General features: G+C 39.8%; 1 non-coding gene across 1 annotated transcript; it reads right to left on the reverse strand.

Annotated features, from left to right (window-relative positions):
* Window positions 1–21,934: 21,934 nt before the first annotated feature.
* On the reverse strand, window positions 21,935–22,039 carry LOC133299361 (small nucleolar RNA R71). Its single transcript, XR_009749914.1, has one exon. It is a non-coding gene; the product is annotated as a small nucleolar RNA R71 (small nucleolar RNA).
* Between the last annotated feature and the right edge of the window lie 1,625 nt (window positions 22,040–23,664).

Consider the following 23,664-nt stretch of genomic DNA (forward strand, 5'->3'; position numbering starts at 1 on the left):
AAAAATAAATGTTTTAAGAGTCCGTTTAGATAAACATAAAGAAATGGTTTTCTTAATTTAGTTTAGAATTTTTTTAACAAACTAAAACAATATTCATAAAACCGGACCGACCTGATTGGGTCGACCCGGGAACTGGTAAACCAGTTATATAATCGGTCCGGTTGAAGCAACGGACTGGCCATGTATCAGAACCAGTGCGACTCGGTCCGATCCGGCTGGTTTTCATGAAAATCGGTGACCCAGTCGGTTAACCAGTGACCCGGCCCGGACCCAAAACAAAAAAATTCAATTTTTTTTTTCAAAAACAAATTCCAATTTTTTTTTTCAAAAAAAATTATGATAGACATATTTGAATATTTTTTTGCTTATTGACTTACATAAGTTATGTACCTACAACACTAATATTATCTCAATTATGCACTATGCAGAAAATTTTGATTTGATTTATAGTTAGAGATGTCATTTTCTGAACCTAAAACCCCGTATCACGATCACTATATTTTTGTTTGATCCTTTATGGTATAATAATATGTGCTTTATTATTTTTTATATTAAAATATTTGAATTTTTTTTGTCTTTTTTAGATATTTGAGTATGTTTATAATTTTTTAATATAAATTATGAAATTGGATATAATTATCGGGTCATGCGGTTGAACCATTGACCCACTGGCTGAACCAGTGACCCAGTACCTCGACCGGGTCAATAACCGAGCCGGTTTTAATAACATTAAACTAAACTACAAAAAAATCGATGTTTAGCCACACTTAATGTAACAGCCCGTTACGTACCGGTAATGCTATCATTGCATAAGGTATTAAGCGCAGTTACAATCACAATAATTGAGTTAATTAAATTACGGGTAAACTTTTTCTTTTATTAAATCCTTATTGTTTACAATTAACTATTTCCGTAATCAATTAAAACAACACCGTAATTATAATTGCAAAACTCGTGGAAGCACATTACTTAATAATTCCAACCCCTCCGAGCAATATCATCAACTCCGAGTCATAAAACGACTCAATTTTAAATTTTGCAATATGGTAATCGATTACCATCTTTGAGGTAATCGATTTCCAGTAGTTACTGTAGAAGTCAGTAGCTCAATTTTGGCTCCCCTGTTTTTAGTAATCGATTACCATATGCTGGGTGGTTTGCTGATGGTGGAAAAATATATATTCTGATGGAGGACGTTCGTCTGTTCTAAATTTGTAAGAGAAAACAGAGTTGTTCCCTTACTTCCAACCCAAGTGCGCAAGTGCACGCATCAAGTAATAATGGGTGTATTAATGCCCAGATTATCATTCCCACGAGAATAGAACTCTAAATATTGTCTTAATCTATTTTATAAAGAATGAAAATGAAAAGAAAAGTTAGTGATTGAAATGTCTGGTTAAACGTTCCCTACTGTCTTGACAACGTTCCTCAGGATCAGTAAGCTCAGTTTGATGGGAGACAATTGCTCGCTGCGTTATATATGTGATCCTTCCTGTTTAAAAGAAGGTGTGATAATAATCATTGGAGTTTGATAGATACAAGATTAAACAAAGTAAAAAAATAAAACAATAATAACTATAATCAAGAGACAACAAGGTGGATGGTTTTAAAAACAGTTTAACAGAAGGAACATATTCACTGCTCCATTCTTAAATAGTTATTTCATCTGCTCAAGACTTAGCACTTTTTGGCTTTGTCCCAGTTTCTTATCTGCCAACTCTGATTCCTCAGCTCATGGACTAGATGGATCACAACTTTCCATATTCCTATGGCTCCCTTGACTCCAACAGGTACTTAGTACAGAACCTTAAAATGGACGAAGTTGCCCCTTATTCCTAAGGTGACCAATAGTGTTTTTGCCATAACACTACCTTCCCCCAATGGCTAAGCTGTCTGAAATCCCTTCCTTAAGGAAGTTCCTTTCTCAGTATGTGTTCAAATTCCATTGATACACAATGAATATAGCTTACTTAGCCAAAGAAATACAAAAAGCTTCAGTCAAGAGTTTTGGAAATAATTCTTTAAGAGTTTTGCAGCTTATTCGTCCCACAAATAATTCAGCCCATGGCTGATATTTTAAACATAATTATTCTAAGCTGAAATCCCATAGACCCGAGATTCAGTTCAGAGATAACGAGTGGAAAGGAAAGAAGAAACACTTATATTAAAATGAAACAAGAAAGATTACAACAAAATATAAAATGGAGAAGTTGGTTGATGCTCGTAAGGAGTCTTAATGGATGATACAGAGTAAGGGATAAGGGTTGTCATTTAACTACAGTTACAACTGTAACACCCCGTGTTAACCCGGTTTGTTAACATGTCATCGTATTAAGGCACACTTGATTAAAAAAATGAGGAATATCTTTTTCTTTTCAATTATGACGTCAATATTCATTACCAATTTGATTACTTAAATCATTTTCCAAAACATCGTCTGTATGTAAATTGCGAAGACAACTAACTGAAATACCTCAATATATATATAAAATTAACTTTGTCTCTAGTCACAAAACTACAACATGTAGACCGGACAAACCTGATAGTTTATACAACTCAAACTGAAAAGTGCTAACATCAAAGCGGCATGGACAAACCACATGCTCACCAAACAAGACAACAAGTCCAACAAGAGTCTCAACTCAAACATCATAATAATGGCAGAAAACATAAACAACATCCAATATCCAGTCATGTCAGCATACAACATGTATAATCAACTAAGCTCTGGCCTCCTACTGCCAGAGGCATCAGCCCCCAAGTTACCTGAACCTGAAATAAGCATCCCCAAACGTGGGGTGAGATCTCTAAACAAGAAATCTCAGTAAGACAAGGCGTCCTCAAGGATCTTCCACCCCAAGCTCACTTACATGTGCAATATAAGTTCCAAAAGCATTTAAACAGTATAAGTTCCAAAACAGTGCAATGCAGCAGATAATCATGTCATGTATGTTATAACTATTCTACTGATCAGAGAAGTGCAGGAATACGTCTATTACCCACACAGTACCAGCCCATGTTGTTCCCGCGCCCAGGACCACCCCATGGCTTCCTGGCTAGGCGAAACACCACATACATATCATAAGCATTTTGCACTTAACAGATCCATAGAATTTCAATAAAACAGTACATGAAAACACACCATGCATATAACCATCCCCCATGGGACATAGTGGAACAAACAATGGCTAAGCCGAGGACACGAAAGCTTACCTTGCAAGCTAGCTATCCAAGCCAAGAGTCCACACAAGCTCAAGGTCCACACACAGCACAATCACAATATGTTAGGACCAATAACAACATCAAAATTTATACTCTACAAGCATACGATAAAAAGACAACGCCTTTCCTTTGTGTTTTATATCTTAAGGCTTCTCACAAAGCCACAAGCCCTTAATCCCTTGGTTCTGACTTAACTTAATCGTTACAGAAGTTCAACTTCCACAATCTAGGGTCCACAAACCCATAACTCAGTTCTGTATGAACAATATCGTTACTGTTCCTCGAAAACCTAGAATACCCGGATATTTGTCGGGGGCATATCCAGATATCAATATCCGGATATCTGTATAGCAATATTCGGATATCAATATCCGGATATTCAGAACCCCATATCCGGATATCAATATCCGGATATTTCTAACCCAATATCCGGATATTTCGCGGCAGAACCCGGATATTTCCAACAACCATAATTAAGACCCCAATCCCAATGCTCATCATAATTTTCACTAAGTTATTAAGCCAATTCACCAATAAATTTTATTGCATCAATCATCATTATTTATCATTCTAAGCATTTAATTCCAAAGGAGCAACATCATTAAAAGCCCCAAACCACATCAATCAACCAACACATAACCAAACCCTCATCCATTTTATGATCTCAATACAAACTCAAAGAGAGTGTAGAAACTTACCACCAATAGCTTTCTAGGGTCCAAGGGAATGATTTCCAACCAATAGATCAAACCAAGAAAGCACCAAAATTCCCCAAAATGCACCAATTTTTGTGGCTGAAATGGGGGGTTTTCTCCTCACACAATGCTCCCCACAAGATGCACTCTACATGAAAGTCACTCACAAACTCAAGGGGAACAACTTTGTAGTTGGAAGTTTCTCTCATAAATGCCTAGAAAAAAAGATAAAATTCAAAAAAACTCTGAGCCTCTCCAATGGTAAGGTGCACGACAGTGGAGAAGAAAGAGAGGTGAGAGAAAGTCAGATTTTTATGTTTCACTTTGCCTATTCACCACTTAAGCCACTTAAGTGGATCCCACATGTCATTTAATTTTCTTAAATCATCTATTTTGACCCACAAATTCATAACCTAAATATTTTTCTCATTCACGTCATATTTTTACTTCCTAGAAATACTGATCATATTTTTGCATATATTGATACAATTATACCGCAGTATTTTTCACCGATAAAATCACTATTCATCAATTTTTCAGAAACTTGTCTAATCACTCAATTTTTCATTCTGGATCCATTTCCAGTGTCAGTTTTTTCATTTGAGACCTTCTACTCAATTTTTCTCTCATAGGGTTACGTGTTTGGCAAATTATCATTTTACCCTTTGCATGTATTTTAATCCTAAATTCAGGATTTTCACTAATCCTATCCCTTAATCCATATTTTAATATATAAATATACGTTTAAGAAATACGAGGTGTTATATTCACCCCTTCTTTTTGATATTTTGTCCGCAAAATTAATTCATACTTGTCCGCTAGCACAGGATACAGTCGGAGAATCTCATCCTCCGGCTCCCAAGTAGCCTCTTCAAGTGTACGTCCTTCCCACTGAATCTTTAACATAGGAATCACTTTTGCTTCTTAACCTCTTTGCAATGCAGTCCAGTATTTCAATAGGACCAATGGGAGTCTTCAGGTTTTCCCGAATTTCAATATCATCCGGTATCACCACATGTGATTCATTCCAAACATAACGTCGTAGTTGTGACACATGAAACACGTCTTGTAGAATCAACAACTGAGGGGGCAAGGCAAGCTGATAGGCCACTAATCCCACTCTTTTCATAATCTGATATGGCCCAATGAACCGGGGACTCAGCTTCCTTACTCCCAATGCACGGCTAACACCCATGACCGGAGATAACCGCAGAAATACATGGTCACTGTAACACCTCGTGTATACCCGGTTGTTAACATGTCATCGTATTAAGCCACACTTAATTAAAAATGCGGAAAAATCTTTTTCTTATCAATTATGACGTCATTATACTTAACCTAGTTGACTACTTAATCATTTTCATAAAATATCGCCTGTATGTAAATTGCAAAAGACACTAACTGAAGTACCTCATACATAAATAAGTGAGTATCTAAGTCACGGATCTACAACACGTAGTCCGGACAATATCCTGATACATTAATACATTCCAAAACTAAAATAAGACATAGTCAATCAATGTGGCATGGACAATCCCCATGCTCAACCAATGAGGCAACAAGCCCAAAAAGTCTCAACAACAACAACAATAATCATAACAAACTGATAACATAAAGCAATATGCATAAACAAGTATCCAGACATATCATCATAAAAACAACAATATCAGCTAATCTCCGACCTCCTGCCGCTAGAGGTCTAAACCCCCGCATTACCTGAACCTGGAATAAGCGCCCCAAACGTGGGGTGAGATCTCTAAACAGAAATCTCAGTAAGGCAAAGGGTCCTCAAGGATCTTCCACCCCAAGCTCACATACATGTGCAATATAAGTTCAAAACAATTTAACAATATAAGTTCCAAATTAGTGCAATGCAGCAGATAATCATGTCATGTGTGTTATAACTATTCTACTGATCAGAGAAGTGCAAGAATATGTTTATTACCCACACAATACACGCCTATGCTGTACCCGCCCCCAGGACCACCTCATGGCTTCCTGGCTAGGCGAAACACCACATACATATCATAAAGCAATTGCACTTAACAACTCAATACCATTTCAATAAAATAGTACATGAAAACACATCATGCATATAACCATCCCCCCATGGGACATGGTGGAACAAGCAATGGCTAAACCGAGGACACAAAAGCTTACCTTGCAAGCTAGCTATCCAAGCCAAGAGTCCACACAAGCTCAAAGTCCAAACACAGCAGAATCACAATCTGTTTCGGACCAACAATCATATCGACAACCATAGTTCATAAGCACATACATAAAGACAACGCTTCTCTTTTACGTTTCATATCTTAAGGCTTCTCACAAAACCACAAGCCCTTAATCACTTGATTCTGACTTAGTTTATTTATTACAGAAGTCCCATTACATCAAACTAGGGTCCACAAACCCATAACACAGTTCTGTATGAATAAAACCGTTACTATTCTCGAAAATCCAGAATATCTGAATATATGTCGGGGGCATGTCCGGATATCCATATCCGGATATCACAGAGCCCATATCCGGATATCAATATTCGGATATGCATATCCGAATATTTCGTGACAGAATGCAGATTCTGCATTTCACGAAGATATCCACCAAAAGTTCAACTTTTAACAAAAACATACGTTCAAGACTCCATTTTTAGGCACAAATAGGTTCATATAAAGGTTAGTTACTTGTTTAACTCCTAAAACATGCCAAGACTCAACTTTTAACATATAAAACTCATGATCAAAGGTGAAAGAGCTTACCCAAGCTTCAAAAAAGAAAAGAAGGGTGTTCTAGGAGCTCTCACAACAGCTCCTCAAGTCTGACTTGCAAGGGGAACGAAAATACCAACAAAGCTTGGTCTTTTCACAACAAAGATGGCTACTTGGAGCTCAAAGTGCCATCACCAAAGGCTCTCACAACACTACTACAAAGTCAGCACCTAGACTTCACCAAGACAGTGGCCACAACCTAGAAACAAGGTCAACACACATCGCCAAAGGTAACCTCACTCACACCAAGTGTTTAGGAGAAAGTTTCATGAAGGAAATGGCCTCTTGGCTCAAGAAATGGAGAAGGGAAGGCAATGGAGCAGTGGGAGAATGCTGGCCAGCCTCCAAATCACGTATTATGAGTGTATGGCCTAGGGTTTTGGGCTAAAAATGCATATATATAGAGGTTCAAGTCTCAAACACACAATATTAGTGTTAATAGCTACGCTTAGCATTTTAATCCCAAACTTAGGATTCTGAACCTACTCATTTTTCTTAGATTTATCATATTTTTATTTTATTTTTCGCAGAACCTTTCCGGTACGCGCTTTTCCATAGCTAGTATCAGTTCTGGCACCAGTTCTCATTATTTTAACTTGAAACTTGAAATCACAGTCCTACATATTATTCTAGGAATATTCATGCACTTATTATAATTTTTCGGGATACTTCATCGGTACGCATTTATACCGAGTAGTGGAACCGTATTCTACATTTTTCGTCAGAAAAACGACTTTCAGCTTTATTAAACACTTAGCATAATTATTTAAGCTTCATAATAATTATTAGGGTCAATTATAGAATTATTTCCTAATTTCTCATAATTAGTAATTAACTTCTTTAATTAACGGTGCAGGTTCTTACATTCACCCCACCTTTTCAGGATTTTGCCCTCAAAATCAGAAACATACCTTTCTCGAAAGTCAGGATACTTCCGGAGAAGCTCGTCCTATCGCTCCCAAGTACACTCCTCAGGAGTTCTTCTTGTCCACTAAACTTTAACCATCGGAATGATCTTGCTCCTAAACTTCTTCTCGCCACGATCGAGAATCTTGAGTGGTCCGATAGGAGTTTTCAAGTTCTCCCAAACTTCCACATCATCCGGTTGCACCACGTGTGAAGGATCTGCTATGTACTTCCGAAGCTGAGACACATGAAACACGTCGTGGATGTTGGCCAAGTTCGGAGGCAAGGCAAGCTGGTAGGCAATAGGTCCTACTCTACCAAGTATCTGATATGGCCCAATGAATCGCGGGCTCAGCTTCCTCACTCCGAGGGCCCGACCAACACTGGTGACAGGTGAAAGTCTCATAAACACGTGCTCACCCTCACTGAACTCTAGTGGACGATGTTTGACATCGTAGTAGCTCTTCTGGCGATTTTGCGCCTGCTTCAGCTTCTCTTGGATCACCTGGATCTGTTGGGTAATATCTTGGACAAAGTTCAAGCCAAAAAGCTCCTTATCTCCAAACTCAGACCAGCAGGTAGGAGTCCGACACCTCCTACCATACAACGCCTCGTAGGGTGCCATCCCCAGGCTAGCATGGAAATTGTTGTTATACGTAAACTCCACCAATGGCAGGTACCTATCCCACGTTGAACCCTGCTCCAAAGCGCAAGCCCTAAACATGTCCTCCAAGGTCTGGATGGTCCACTCAATCTGTCTGTCAGTCTGAGGATGATAGGCGGTACTCAATCTCAACTCAGTACCAAAAGCTCCCTGCAGCGCCTCCCAGAATCGAGATGTGAACTTCGGGTCCCTATCACTGATGATACTCTCCGGCCAACTGTTCAGTAGTGAAGCTCACCTTCACTGGAAGAAAATGGGCAGACTTCGTCAGTCTGTCCACAATGAACCAGATAGAGTCGCAGCCAACCTGAGTCTTCGGCAAACCCACCACGAAGTCCATGGAAATGCTCTCCCATTTCCATTCCGGAATCTCAAGAGGTTGAAGCTTACCAGACGACTTCTGGTGTTCTATCTTTACCTTCTGGCAAATCAAACACTTGGACACATACACCGCTGTGTCCTTCTTCATACCTGGCCACCAGAAATTTCTCTTCAAGTCTTGATACATCTTTGTAGCACTAGGGTGAACCGTGAACTGACCCTTATGGGCCTCTGCCATAACCTCTTCGGTCAAAGGTCCTCGAGGAACCATAATCCTCTTCTGAAAAAGCAAAAGTCCATCCTCATTCCAAGACACATTGTCTTGGTTCTTCACGTAGTCCAGACACTCTCTCTACACTAGCGCCTCTTGGATCTTCTCCATAAGCTCATTCTTGACTCTCATAATCTCCATCTCGAGAAGTTCACCCCTAAACAAGGAAGTCACCAACAAGTCTCGAAACTTCTCAATGACATTAAAGTCACCGATCTACAAACTGGATAGGCTCATGGATTTTCGACTCAGAGCATCAGCTACCACATTGGCCTTGCCAGGATGATACTTCAACTCAAAGTCGTAGTCCTTTAGAAATTCCATCCATCTCCTTTGCCTCATGTTCAGCTCCTTCTGATCAAACAAGTACTTCAAGCTCTTGTGGTTACTGAACACAGCAAACTGCATACCAAATATATAATGCCTCCAAATCTTGAAAGAAAAAACAATTGCAGCCAACTCTAAATCATGAGTCGGGTAGTTCTCCTCATGAGGCTTCAACTGCCTCGAAGCATAAGCAACAACTCTACCGGTCTGCATCAAGACGCAACCCAACCCCTTTCCAGAAGCATCACAGTAAAGCTCAAAATGCTCGTCAGGACCAGGAAGGATCAACACAGGTGCGGTAGTCAATCTCTCCTTCAACTCCTGAAAGCATTCCTCACACTCGTGAGTCCACACAAACGGAGTCTCCTTCCGGGTAAGGCGAGTCAGTGGAAGAACCATCGTGGAGAATCCCTTGATGAACCTCCGGTAGTAACCTGCCAAACCCAAGAAATTCCTCACCTCAGTAACCATCTTGGGCCTCTCCCAATCCAACATAGCTTCAATCTTGTTGGGATCCACTGCAACTCCCTCAGCGGAAATCATATGCCCGAGAAACTTCACAGACTTGCGTCAAAACTCACATTTAGAAGGCTTAGCATAAAGCTTTTTCTCCTTCAGCACTTGCAACACGATCCTCAAGTGCTCAGCATGCTCCTCCTCCTTCTTGGAGTAGATCAAGATATCGTCAATGAAGATGATCACAAACTTATCCAGGTACGTCTGGAAAATCCTGTTCATGTAATCCATAAACACTGCGGGTGCATTCTTGAGTCCAAAAGGGAACAACAAATACTCAAAGTGACCGTATCTCGAACGAAACGCGGTCTTAGGAACATTTTCCGGCTTCACCCGAATCTGATGGTATCTGGACCGGAGATCAATCTTCGAATACACACAAGCACCCCTGAGCTGATCCAACAAATCATCAATACGCATAAGGGGATACTTGTTCTTGATCGTCACCTTGTTCAGTTGCCTGTAGTCGGTGCACAATCGCATTGTCCCATCTTTATTCTTCACAAAGATGACCATTGCTCCCCATGGAGACACACTCGGTCGAATGAAGTCTTTCGCTGAAAGATCTTCAATGTGCTTCTTCAGCTCCGCCAACTCCGATGGCGACATCCGATATGGAGCTAATGAAATAGGCCCCACACCAGGCAACAAGGCTATGGAGAACTCTATCTCCCTCGGTGGCGGAAACTCGGGAATCTCCTCAGGAAACACCTCGAGGAATTCCCCCACCACAGGAATGTCAGTGATATCCTCCTGTGTCCCACTCACCAACCCCCCAACATGACATAACCGAATGCCCCTTCTGTCAAGGCTCTCCTAGCCTGCAGCAATGAAATATATGGTGAGGAACTGGCTGTGGAATCACCCGGAGACATCACCACACGCTTGGCACAACAGTCAATCATCACATAATTCCTGGACAACCAATCCATGCCCAGAATAATCTCCAAGTTAGCCATCGGCAATCCTATCATATCTACCGAAAACTCACGGCCATCCCACTGAAACACGACATCTCGATGAACAGTGGTAGTATCACACTTTTCTCCGGTGGCGGTAGTCACCCGCAACGGTGGAGAAAGCACAGACATGGGCAACTCAAGCCCCATAGCAATCGGGGTTGCAATAAAAGAATACGTAGCCTCGGAGTCAAACAATACACCAACAAAAGATCCACCAATGGAAAAAGTACCTCTGACAAGGTTCAGAGCTTGGTCCGACTGCTACCAATCCAAAGTGTAAACTCGTCCCGTGGTAGGTGGCACAGCAGGTGCCAAAGTAGGTGGAAGGGGAACCATCTGTAGTCGAACTGCCGCAGCTCTTGCCGTCGACGACGGACACTCTCTAGCATAGTGGCCCTCCTTGCCACACTGGAAACAAATAGTCTGAACAGTAGCACACAGCCCCAAATGAACCTTCCCCCATCCCGTGCACCTGGGAGTAGGAGGTCTCGCTGTACTCCCTTGAGCTGTAGTCCTCTTGAACTGGCCAGACGCCTACCTAGCCGCAAACAGCTTCCCTTTGCCCTTTCCAGCAAACTTCCTGTCCTTCTAGGAAGTGGAACTACTTGTTCCCTTCGTCTCAGCAATCTTGGCCCTCTTGGCCTTACTCGTCAAACAGACATCCTCGATGTCCCGACACTGCTGCACCAGTGTCCCAAAATCTCTCGAAGCCGCTCCCGCAAGGGGAACAACTATCTCCTCACTAAGTCCCCTACGGAACTTAGCAGCCAAGAAGGTCAGAGTAGGCATAGCCATCCGAAAGTGTGCAAACTTTACTAGCTCATTAAACTTTGCCAGGTACTCGTCAACAGACAATGAGCCTCTTACCAATCTATCAAACTCCCCCTGCTTCCTCTCCTGCGCATCATAAGGAAAATACCGACCCAGAAAACAATCCTCGAAGAAAGGCCACGTCATCACACGACCCTGCATCTCAAAAGTGTGAGAGGTGTTCATCCACCTCTCATGGGCATCGCCCTCCAGCATATACGTCGCAAACATCAGTTTCTACGAATCAGTACACTGCATGACCCGGAAGATCTTGTCCAACGCCTGAAGCCATCTCGCCGCAGCAATAGGATCATACGACACATCAAAGGAAGGTGGCTTATGCTTGCAGAAAGCATTAAGCCGACGGTCAAGCACATCGCGATCCTCAACCGACTCCACATAGGGTTCCATCACCCCAGTAGTATGACCAGTGCCCTCTACATGGCTCTGGCTTTCGTCCTGCAGACTAGGTGGAGGTGGTAGTGGCGGTGGAGGTGGTGGCGGAGGGAACTGACCAACAGCAGGACCAGCCCTCATCTCCTCCAACATGACTCTCATCATAATTATGTTCGCCAGGCGGTTCGCCTCCAATACATCCTCAGTGGCTTTCCTGTTCGCCTCTCTGACGGCGTCCAACATAGCCTGGTTTGCCATTCTCATGGCCTCCTGGTCGGCTAGTCGAGTCGCTTGCATATCAGCCAACGCAGCCAGGACAGGATAGGTTGATCCTCGCTAGTGTCTCGGTTCCTCCGATGTTGCACCATGACTCTGCAAAAGTTACACAAAGAATGAGTTGATCAGGCCCACGCAATGTAGTTACATATGCATCATCATAGCAAAACCAATTAGAGAGAACAAACAGACACGACTCACAACAAAACATCCTAAGTTATTGCAATACATACAGGTTTTTTCCTAGAAAGTGCTCTGATACCATAAAATGTAACACCCCGTGTATACCCGGTTGTTAACATGTCATCGTATTAAGCCACGCTTAATTCAAATTGCGGAAAAATCTTTTTCTTATCAATTATGACGTCATTATACTTAACCTAGTTGACTACTTAATCATTTTCATAAAATATCGCCTGTATTTAAATTGCAAAAGACACTAACTGAAATACCTCATACATAAATAAGTGAGTATCTAAGTCACGGATCTACAACGCGTAGTACGGACAATATCCTGATACATTAATACATTCCAAAACTAAAATAAGACATAGTCAATCAATGTGGCATGGACAATCCCATGCTCACCCAATGAGGCAACAAGCCCAAAAAGTCTCAACAGCAGCAACAATAATCATAACAAATTGATAACGTAAAGCAACAGGCATAAACAAGTATCCAGACATATCATTTTAAAAACAGCAATATCAGCTAATCTCCGACCTCCTGCCACTAGAGGACTAAACCCCTGCATTACCTGAACCTGAAATAAGCGCCCCAAACGTGGGGTGAGATCTCTAAACAGAAATCTCAGTAAGGCAAGGGGTCCTCAAGGATCTTCCACCCCAAGCTCACTTACATGTGCAATATAAGTTCAAAACAGTTTAACAGTATAAGTTCCAAAATAGTGCAATGCAGCAGATAATCATATCATGTGTGTTATAACTATTCTACTGATCAGAGAAGTGCAGGAATACGTCTATTACCCACACAATACACGCCTATGCTGTACCCGCCCCCAAGTCCAACCCATGGCTTCCTGGCTTGGCGAAACACCACATACATATCATAAAGCAATTGCACTTAACAACTCAATACCATTTCAATAAAACAGTACACGAAAACACATCATGCATATAACCATCCCCCCATGGGACATGGTGGAACAAGCAATGGCTAAATCGAGGAAACGAAAGCTTACCTTGCAAGCTAGCTATCCAAGCCAAGAGTCCACACAAGCTCAAAGCCCAAAAACAACAGAATCACAATCTGTTTCGGATCAGCAATCATATCAACAACCATAGTTCATAAGCACATACATAAAGACAACTCTTCTCTTTTACGTTTCATGTCTTAAGGCTTCTCACAAAGCCACAATCCCTTAATCACTTGATTCTGTCTTAGTTTAATTATTACAGAAGTCCCACTACATCAAACTAGGGTCCACAAACCCATAACATAGTTCTATATAAACAGCACTGTTACTGTTCTCGAAAACCCAGAATATCCGGATATATGTTGGGGGCATATCCGAATACCGGATATCAATATCCGGATATCACAGAGCCCATATCCGGATATCAATATTCGGATATGCATATTGTAAGAACCCGCACCGTTAATTGAGAAAATTAATTAATTAAATATGAGAATTAGGAAATAATTCCATAATTGACCGTAATAGTTATTATGAGGCTTTAATAATTATGATAAGTGAGTAAAAATACTGAAAGTCGCTTTTCTGACAAAAAGTGCAGATATCGGTTCTGCTACCCGGTATAAATGCGCACCGGTGAAGTATTTCGGAAAATTATAATAAGTGCATGAATATTCCTAGAATAATATATAGGACTAGCAAAACAAGTTTCAAGTCGAAATAATGAGGACTTGTGCCATAACTGATACTGGCTATGGAAAAACGCGTACCGAAAAGGAGCTGCGAAAAATAAAATAAAAATATGAAAATCTTAGAAAAATAAGTAGGTTCAGAATCCTAAATTTGGGATTAAAATGTTAAGCGTAGAAATTAGCGCTAATACAGTGTGTTTAATCTTAACCAGACTATAAATATATCTTTTGGCCCAAAACCCTAGGCCATACTCATATTTCTACGTGGGCCATTTCTGATAGGGAGCTCTCCACCTTGATGCCACCTTCCTCTCCCTTCATGGCTTGAGTCTTTTGCTTGTAAACACCAAAGGCATCATTTTTACTCTTGATTTCTTCTCCTTTTCCTTGCAAACACTGAATGGTGGGCTGTGTAAGTGGGTTTGGCATACCATTTCTGAGTGTGAGCTTCTGTTTGTGAGGTGTTTGGGGGCTGAGTTGTGGGTTCTCTTTGTGAAAGCCATTGTCATGGTATTTTGAGGTCCAATGAGTGACCTTTGTGAAGAAAGGGCCAACCTTGCTACTCGTTTTCGTAGCCTTGTGAAGTCTGAATCTTGGAGACTGTTGGTGAGCTCCAAGAGCACCCCTTTTGCTGTTTTGAAGCTCATGGGTATATGCCTCAACACTTCCCTTTGTGTTTTCATGAAAATAATATAATTTAAAGATGTAAAATTATGAATTTTGATAATTTGAACGTTGGTTGATGAATCTAAGTGTTAAAATGCATGCTAAATCGTTGGGATAGATGTATCTAGGTGAAAGATGGAATTTTAAATGGATATTTTCGTGCTAGGCTGCTGTCTATGGCCTCTGTCGTGAAATATCCGGATATGGCATATCCGGATATGGCATATCCGGATATCATATCTGGATATTGGGACAGCAACGAACCTGTTTTGGTAAAAATTTGATATCTTGAGCTATAAAGCTCCAAATCGAGTGCCGTTTGGACCTATGTGTAGCTAACACATAGGGATATAGGACTGTAAAATTTCGTAGCCATTGGCTATGTTCTTTAGTCTCAGTGTTAGTTTGAAGTCGCGTCTTGGTTGCTGGAAATTCAATTTGCAGCAGTCACTTTGCGAAAATCATAACCGGAGTTATACAACTCCGATTGAGACATAAAATATGTCGTTGGAAATCTTGTGATGTCTAGTTTAACATACTAAAATCTCAGAATTTTTGGTAAAGATTTGCAACTGCAGTTTTAAAAATGGAACCTTGAGAGTGATATCTCGCGAAATGCGAAAATTGCATTCTGTCGCGAAATATCCGGATGTTGATATCCGGATATGGGCTTGGAGATATCCGGATATGGCTCTGACATATATTCGGATATTCTGGGTTTTCGAGAACAGTAATGGTACTATTCATACAGAAGGCTATTCTGGGTTTGTTGACCCATGATTAGTCAGTGTGGACTTCTGAAATAATTAAACTAAGTCAGAATCTAAGAGATTAAGGGCTTACGGCTTTGTGAGAAGCCTAAAGACGTAAAACATAGAGGAAAGGCGTTGTCTTTATGTCATATGCTTATAGAGTATGAATATTGATATGATTGTTGGTCTAAAACAGATTGTGATTCTGCTGTGTGTGGATCTTGAGCTTGTGTGGACTTGGCTTGGATTGATTGCTTAAGAGGTAAGCTTTCGTGTCCTCGGTTTAGCCATTGTTTGGTTCCACCATATCCCATGGGGGAATGGTTTATTTGCATGCTGTGTTTTCATGCTTTGATGATTGGAATGCTGTTGAACTGTTATGTGTAAGGGCCTTATAATATGCATGTGTTGTTCCACTTTGACGGTAAACCTGTGTATGTAGCGTCATACAAGATGGTGAGACTGGGGTGGATGCAAGTAGCGCCTTGCACGGTGTGTGGGTAATAGACGTATTCCTGCATTTTCTCTGGCCAGTAGATTATATTGACACACATGAGATGGTTATCTGTGCATTACACTGATTTTGGAACTTATATCTATTGTGTAAACTGTTTTAGAACTTATATTGCACATGTAAGTGAGCTTGGGGTGGAAGATCCTTGAGGACCCCTTGTCTTACTGAGATTTCTTTTTAGAGATCTCTCACCACGTTTGGGGCACCATTTCAGGTTCAGGTAGTGCGGGGGTTGAGACCTTTAGCGGCAGGAGGCCAGAGCTTAGCTTATTGATATTGCTGTTTACATGCTGATTATGTTGGATGCTGGATTATGTCTGTTGCTATTTTGCTGTTAGCTTTATGATTATGTTGTGCTGTTGAGATGTTGTTGGCTTTGTTGCCTTATTTGGAGAGCATTGAGATTGTCCATGCCACATTGATTTGATTATGTCTTGTTTTAGATTCGAGTTGTAATAATGTATCAGGATTATGTCCGAACTACGTGTTGTAGTTCCGTGATTTTAGATACTCATTGTTATTTATATATGAGGTATTTTAGTTAGTTGTCTCTTGCAATATCATACAGGCAATGTTTTATGAAAATTGATTAAGTAATCAACTTGGCTAAGAATAATGACGTCATAATTAAAAAGAAAAAGATATTCCGCATTTTTAAATTAAGTGTGGCTTAATACGATGACATGTTAACAAATCAGATTCATACGGGGTGTTACACATATCCGAATATTTCGCGACAGAATGCAGATTCTACATTTCGCGAAGATATCCACCAAAAGTTCAACTTTTGACAAATACATACGTTGAAGACTCCCTTTTTAGGCACATATAGGTTCATATAAAGGTTAGTTACTTGTTTAACTCCTAAAACATGCCAAGACTCAACTTTAAACATATAAAACTCATGATCAAAGGTGATGGAGCTTACCCAAGCTTCAAAACAGAAAAGAGAGGTGCTCTTGGAGCTCTCACAACAGCTCCTCAAGTCTGACTTGCAAGTAGAACGAAAATGCCAACAAAGTTTGGTCCTTTCACAATAAAGATGGCTACTTGGAGCTCAAAGTGCCATCACCAAAGGCTCTCACAACACTACTACAAAGTCAGCACCTAGACTTCACCAAAACAGTGGCCACAACCCAGAAACAAGGTAAACACACCCCCAATGGTAACCTCACTCACACAAAGTGTTTAGGAGAAGATTTCACGAAGGAAATGGCCACTTGGCTCAAGAAATGGAGAAGGGAAGGCAACGGAGCAGTGGGAGAATGCTGGTCAGCCTCCAAGTCACGTATTCTGAGTGTATGGCCTAGGGTTTTGGGCCAAAAATGCATATATATAGAGGTTCAAGTCTAAAACGCACAGTATTAGTGTTAATAGCTACGCTTAGCATTTTAATCCCCAACTTAGGATTCTGAACCTACTCATTTTTCTAAGATTTATCATATTTTTATTTTATTTTTCGTACCACCTTTTCGGTATGCGCTTTTCCACAGCCAGTATCAGTTCTGGCACCAGTTCTCATTATTTTAACTTGAAACATGAAATCACAGTCCTACATATTATTCTAGGAATATTCATGCACTTATTATAATTTTTTGGGATACTTCATCGGTACACATTTATACCGAGTAGCGAAACCGGTATCTGCACTTTTCGTCAGAAAAGTGACTTTAAGCTTTATTAAACACTTACCATAATTATTTAAGCTTCATAATAATTATTAGGGTCAATTATGAAATTATTTCTTAATTTCTCATAATTAATGATTAACTTATTTAACGATGCGGGTTCTTACAGTCACCTTCTTCAAATTCTAACGGTCCGTGTCTATTATCATAATAGCTTTTCTGTCAATTCTGTGCCTGTTTAAGTTTTTTTCTGATTATTTCAATCTGCACTGTAGTCTCCTACACAAAATTCGGACCAAATCTTTCTTTGTCACTTACCTCAGTCCAACAAGTAGGATATAACACCTCGTACTTCTAAAACATATATTTATATATTAAATATGGATTAAAATGTAGGATTAGTGAAAATTCTGAAATTCAGGTTAAAATACAAAGGAAGGTTAAAACGGTAATTAGCCAAATATGTAACCCTAGGAAAGTGAAATTGAGTAGAAGGTCTCAAATTGGAAAACTAACCCTAAAAAGGGATTCAGAACAAAAAAAATGAGTGGTTAGGCAAGTTTCTAGAAAATTGATGAATAATATTTTTACCGGGTAAAAATATCGCGGTACAATAGCACTGTAAAGCGCGCTGAGTGAATTTTGAGCTCTAGATTTGGATATAAGTTATAAATGGTACATAAGACAGGGAAATATGATTTCTGGTGAAAATTGATGAAAATTAGAGTGTTTGGGGTAAGCGTGCCCAGAGCGCGCATAACAGCCTAAAACTATGATTTCTCCGAACGACCGGAAAACTCCGGATTCATTTGATCAAGGGCAATTAAAGGACAATGGTTAATGTTAAAAATTAGAGTTTCTAAATAGTTTAGAAAATTACGGACGTTTAGTGGAATAGGCGGGAGATTTGAATTAATTTAAATCGCGTGAGGTGGCGGTGGGACCCACCCCACTTAAATGACAATATGACAACACCTCCATATCACTATTTAGTCATCTTCCTCCCTCTTCTCTCTCCAAAACCCGCGGACCACCCCCTCCATGGCCATTTCCTTTGAATTTTTCTCCTTCTCCAAACTCACTCAATACTAACTCAAATCGAACAAAGTTTGTCATCAAACTTTAAGTAGAGAACCTTCCAAACACAACCATAGTGTTCTTGGGGCGTGAAACTCACTAAATTTGGAGAAATTCCACATCTAAAACCGCGGCCAAAGTGGTAGATTTGGTGTTCTTGAGTTGTTTGTTCAAGCTTTTGATTGGGTATCACTTGGAGGAGTCCTAGGCCAAGCTTGTGGGTAAGTTTCAACACATTTCATTGGTTGAATCATGAATTTGAAATTTGGTGATCTAGGGTTGGTTTGTAGGAATTGATGTTGTTAGAGAGCTCAAATTGAAATTGTGTATTAGATGAAAGGGGCTTAGAATGATGTTTTAGAGTGATAGAAACTATAAAAATTATTGATGAATTATTTGGTAACTTAGGCAATTTTGGAACTGATGATTCATGACTTAGTTGTAGGATTGTGTAATTGAGTTGTGGTGTATTTGTATGAGTTAATAATGAGATTGTATTATGTGTGGAAGTGTTGAATTGGATTGAATACCCTGTGGTTGGAGAGCATGAACAATTCGGCCTATAGAGAGCATGTATGGTTTGATGTTGTAAAATTATGTAATTGATGTGGTGTGGTAGTGAATGATGTTTCAATGAGTTTTATGTTGGTGTGGTGAAGTGGAATTGGAAGGAAAAATATTGAGTGTGTGTGTGAGTATGCATTCGGCCAATTATAGGAGAATTATGAAAATTGGGGCTTGAATGGTTTTAAGTTAACTTGAGGACTTGAATTAGTGTAGGCCTTTCTAGTGGTACCAATCTCGGTGACATATTTAATTGGAGCTATCAAGCAAGAAGGATTAATCAGGTAATTTCTTGGTACTGGTGTTTGATCCCCGTGTGTGCTTGATAAACCCTTGATTTACCATGGTTTTAGGCTTAATTATACTTAAAATATATCATGAATTGCATGGAAATCAGGCTTTTATACCGTGAAGTCACAATAATTAAATATCTTGCTAACATGTTGTCATATTTCTTATTTCAAAGGATACTTGACATCTATTATGGCCCTTTGGAACCAAAAGAAAGCAACAAGAGGAGTTGAAGCCTCAAGGACGCAAGATTCCAAGCATCTGCAAGTTGGAGGAGGACGTTTTGGAGTCCAAAAAGAACATTTAAACGCTCTAAATGATGAAAACCACAATAACTCCCTGGACCAGAGCGTTTTGGCGGCCAAACAGAGCGCCAAAACGCTCCAGAAGCAACCAGAAACCCTTCGAAGAGGACGTTTTGGCGCCCAACAGCACGCCAAAACGCCCATAGGCAGTCAGTAATGCACTGTGAGAACGTTTTAGCGCACAAACAACATGCTAAAACGTCCATGCACGGCCAAATCTAAATCCAAAAGAGATCTTATATCTTTATCAAGATATGCATCAGATTTTACAAAAAATACAAAGTGGAAACAAATCAATCTTGATTGAGAATAGATATAAATCCATGGGAAGATATGATGGAAGATCACAACAAAGATTCAAAGCTCAAATCTGTCAACCAATCTTCAAGATCTTAAATGCAAAGAGGAAACAATTGTAGAATCAATTATAAATCTGATACAGATTCATTGGGAGATTGAATGAAGGATACAACTCCAATGATTATAAATAAGGAACTGAGGGTTAAGACCAAAACATCAATTCACAAGTCCAGAGAATTACATAGAGACCTGAAGGAGGAATCCTGTTGCAGAGCGCTGGAACACTGAGGAACCAAGTCAACATCACACCAATGGAGGCTTGGGGTTCTCTTTTCTTTACTATTGTTTTTCAATTCAGTATGCTAGGCTAGATTTTTATGTAGTTAGGGATAGATGGAACCCAATTGAATCTTTATGTTTATGAATTAAATTGTCTCTGAATTCTTTTCTTTTTATAATTGAATAAATTTATCTGTCTTTAATGCTTTCTATGAGTTTGCTCCTTATAGAATGATTTTGGGGAATTGTATGACAATATGGATGTTGGCGCATGAACCCTGACTTGGTAAATTATCATAATCCTTAGGAATAGGCATAGGGTAATTATGCAATCTTGAAATTCTTGATCTTAATACATGTTTTCTTGGGGAATAACCGGGGAACTAGGGTTCTTCTGAGATCACATAGATTTAGGGTAACAAGGAATTGAGCCCTAATTAACTTAGATAGAATTGATTGGCAATATATTAAGAACAAGTTCTTGACTCTTTAATTCATAACATAACGAGGATATTGGGGGAAGTCGAAACCCTAACTACGCTTGTTTTTACATTTTTAATCAATCATCATCTTTGTCTTTTTAATTCTGAATTTTCTTTAATTGAATGTTATTACTTATTTTTAATTTTTAAGTTCTTCAATTAGAATTCTCTCAAATCCAACTTTTGATTGTCCAACTAAAACGCGATTAGCGAACTAGTGCTTGAAATTCCAATCCTCGTGGGAATGATCTCGTACTCCGGTACACTTTATTACTTTAGGACCGGTGCACTTGCCGAGTTGCAACAAGTTTTTGGCGCCGTTGCCGGGGATCGAATTCTTCAACATTAAAAGTAACTAATTACCTTTTAGATTGGACCTTTTTTTTCTGCGCTTTAAACATTCTTCAAAAATATTTTCTTCATAAAAAAATTCCGCATCAATTTTCTGCATATTTTAATTTTCTGCATTCTTTGTTTATTTTTATTTTTATTTTATTTTTCTGTTTTCATTTTTTTTTTTGCACTTTCTATTTTTTCTGCACATCTTTTCAATCTTAGTTTATGCGAGGTACTCTTAACCCTCGAATCTTGCAGTTTGATCCTAAGATAGAAAAGACAGAAAGGAAACTTAGGAAGGACGCAAAAGCAAAGAAAGCGAAAGAAGCAAAAGAAAATTCAAGTTCAACAGAACCTAAGGAGGAACCAATGGCAAAAAACAATCAACTCGCTCCAAGGACCTTGGGAGATTATATGATCTAGCCCGAGTTCCACAAACGGCGAGCATTGTTAGACCGACCATAGAAGCTAACAACTTCGACCTAAAGTCGGCACTGCTGCAACTAATTCAAAAAGACCAGTTCGCTGGAGGAAGCGCAGAGAACCCGTATAGTCATCTTGATGATTTCTTACTTTACTGTGACACATTAAAAGTGAATGGAGTTTCTCGTGACGCTATCTTACTCATATTATTTCCGTGCTCACTGAAGGATGATGCAAGAGCTTGGCTGCAGTCTCAACCTAAAGGAAGCATAACCAGTTGGGATGACTTAGCAAGGAAATTCCTGGCCAGATTTTTCTCAGCTTCAAAGATGGCAAGACTCAAAGCGGAAATCACCTCTTTTGAACAAAAAGAAAGAGAAACTCTGTACGAGGCTTGGGAACGATTCGAAGGATTACTCAGGAAGTGTCCTCAAAAGCATGGGAGAAAGCAAGAATCTTTTTCCAAGGAATGACACCCAACACAAGAACACTGGTAAATGCTACTGCAGGGGGCTCCTTGAAAACAAAAACTCCAGAGGAAGCACTAGAATTGTTGGAATCCTTAGCTTCGCAAGAATTTGACAATTCCCCAGTTGCATAAAGGAGAGAAGGAATTATGAAGCTTGACGGCTATGATGCAATCTTAGCCCAAAATGAACAAATGTTGCAAATGCGCAAGAAACAACAAGAACAATTAGATGCTCTTACTAAACAATTTAATCATTCTCAATTTTCTTCTGTTAGTAATTCTCAAATTAAATATGGTATTTGTGCAGAGGCTCATGCGACGGAAGATTGTGACTACATGAGAACAACTGAAAAGCCATCAGCTGAGGCCAATGGAATCTGGTACGATCAGAAGAATCAGAATCAACATCCAGGGTTGAGTTACAAATCCAACCATCGGCTCAATCCTCCCATTCCAGTGCAACCACATACCCCACAACAAAGTAACACTTTTGAGTGGGAGAAAGCTTTTGCACAGCTGTGCAAGACCACTTCTGATTATATTCAAGGTGCAAATGCTTCAGAGAGGACACATCTACTTTCATGCAAGAGACTAGATCAGCACACCAGAATCAAGAAGATTCCATAAGAAATCTGGAAATTCAGATTGGCCAGTTGTCAAAGCAATTTTCTGAGAGAGCTCAGGGTACTTTTCCAAGCAACATAGTTGTCAATCCAAGGGAGCATTGCAATGCTATCACCACTAGGAGTGGGACAGTGATTCAGCCTATAGAGGAGCAGCCCAAAGAAAAGAAGAAGGATGGAGAAGCATCAGTTGAAGAAGAAAAGGAAGAAAAGGAAAAAGATACAATTGAAGTTGACAAAAGCAATCCTGAAAAAGTTGAAAGGAAATTATTTAAGTGGGAGAAGAAGAAAGCTTTAGAAAGGCAAGACAAGCCCTTAGATCTCTCCCCATATGCTCGAATCCCATATCCTCAGAGATTAAAGAAAGAGATTCAGAAGCAGCAATATTCAAAGTTTCTAGACATATTCAGAAGGTTGCAGATCAACATTCCTTTTGCCGAAGCTTTAGAGAACATGCCCAACTATGCAAGGTTCATGAAGGATCTATTATCAAGGAAGCGTAAGTTGCAGGAATGTGAGACGGTGAATCTGACGGAGGAATGTAATGCTATCATCCAAAAGAAGTTACCTACCAAAGTCAAGGATCCAGGGAGCTTCAGCATTCCATGCACTATAGGCAAAGTGGAAGTGGACAATGTTTTATGTGATCTTGGATCTAGCATCAATGTCATGCCACTCTCATGATAAAAAAGCTGAGGATTACTGAAGTGAAGCCCACAAAGACGATAGTGCAACTGGCTGACCGCTCTTCAAAGCAAGCTTATGGCATCATTGAAGATATATTGGTCAAGGTAGACAAATTCATCATTCCTGTTGATTTTGTAATCCTTGACATTGAAGAAGATGCCATAATTCCTATGATTTTTGGAAGACCCTTCTTGGCAACTCTAGGAGCACTGATTGATGTACTTAAATGTGAGTTGATCTTACGGGTAGACGGAGAGCAAGCAATTTTCAAATTCTTTGACAAAGA

This window comes from Gastrolobium bilobum, unplaced genomic scaffold (assembly GCF_033153095.1).
Source record: "Gastrolobium bilobum isolate Gb01-03AN ecotype WA unplaced genomic scaffold, APGP_CSIRO_Gbil_v1 utg20882, whole genome shotgun sequence".
Lineage (NCBI taxonomy): Eukaryota > Viridiplantae > Streptophyta > Magnoliopsida > Fabales > Fabaceae > Gastrolobium > Gastrolobium bilobum.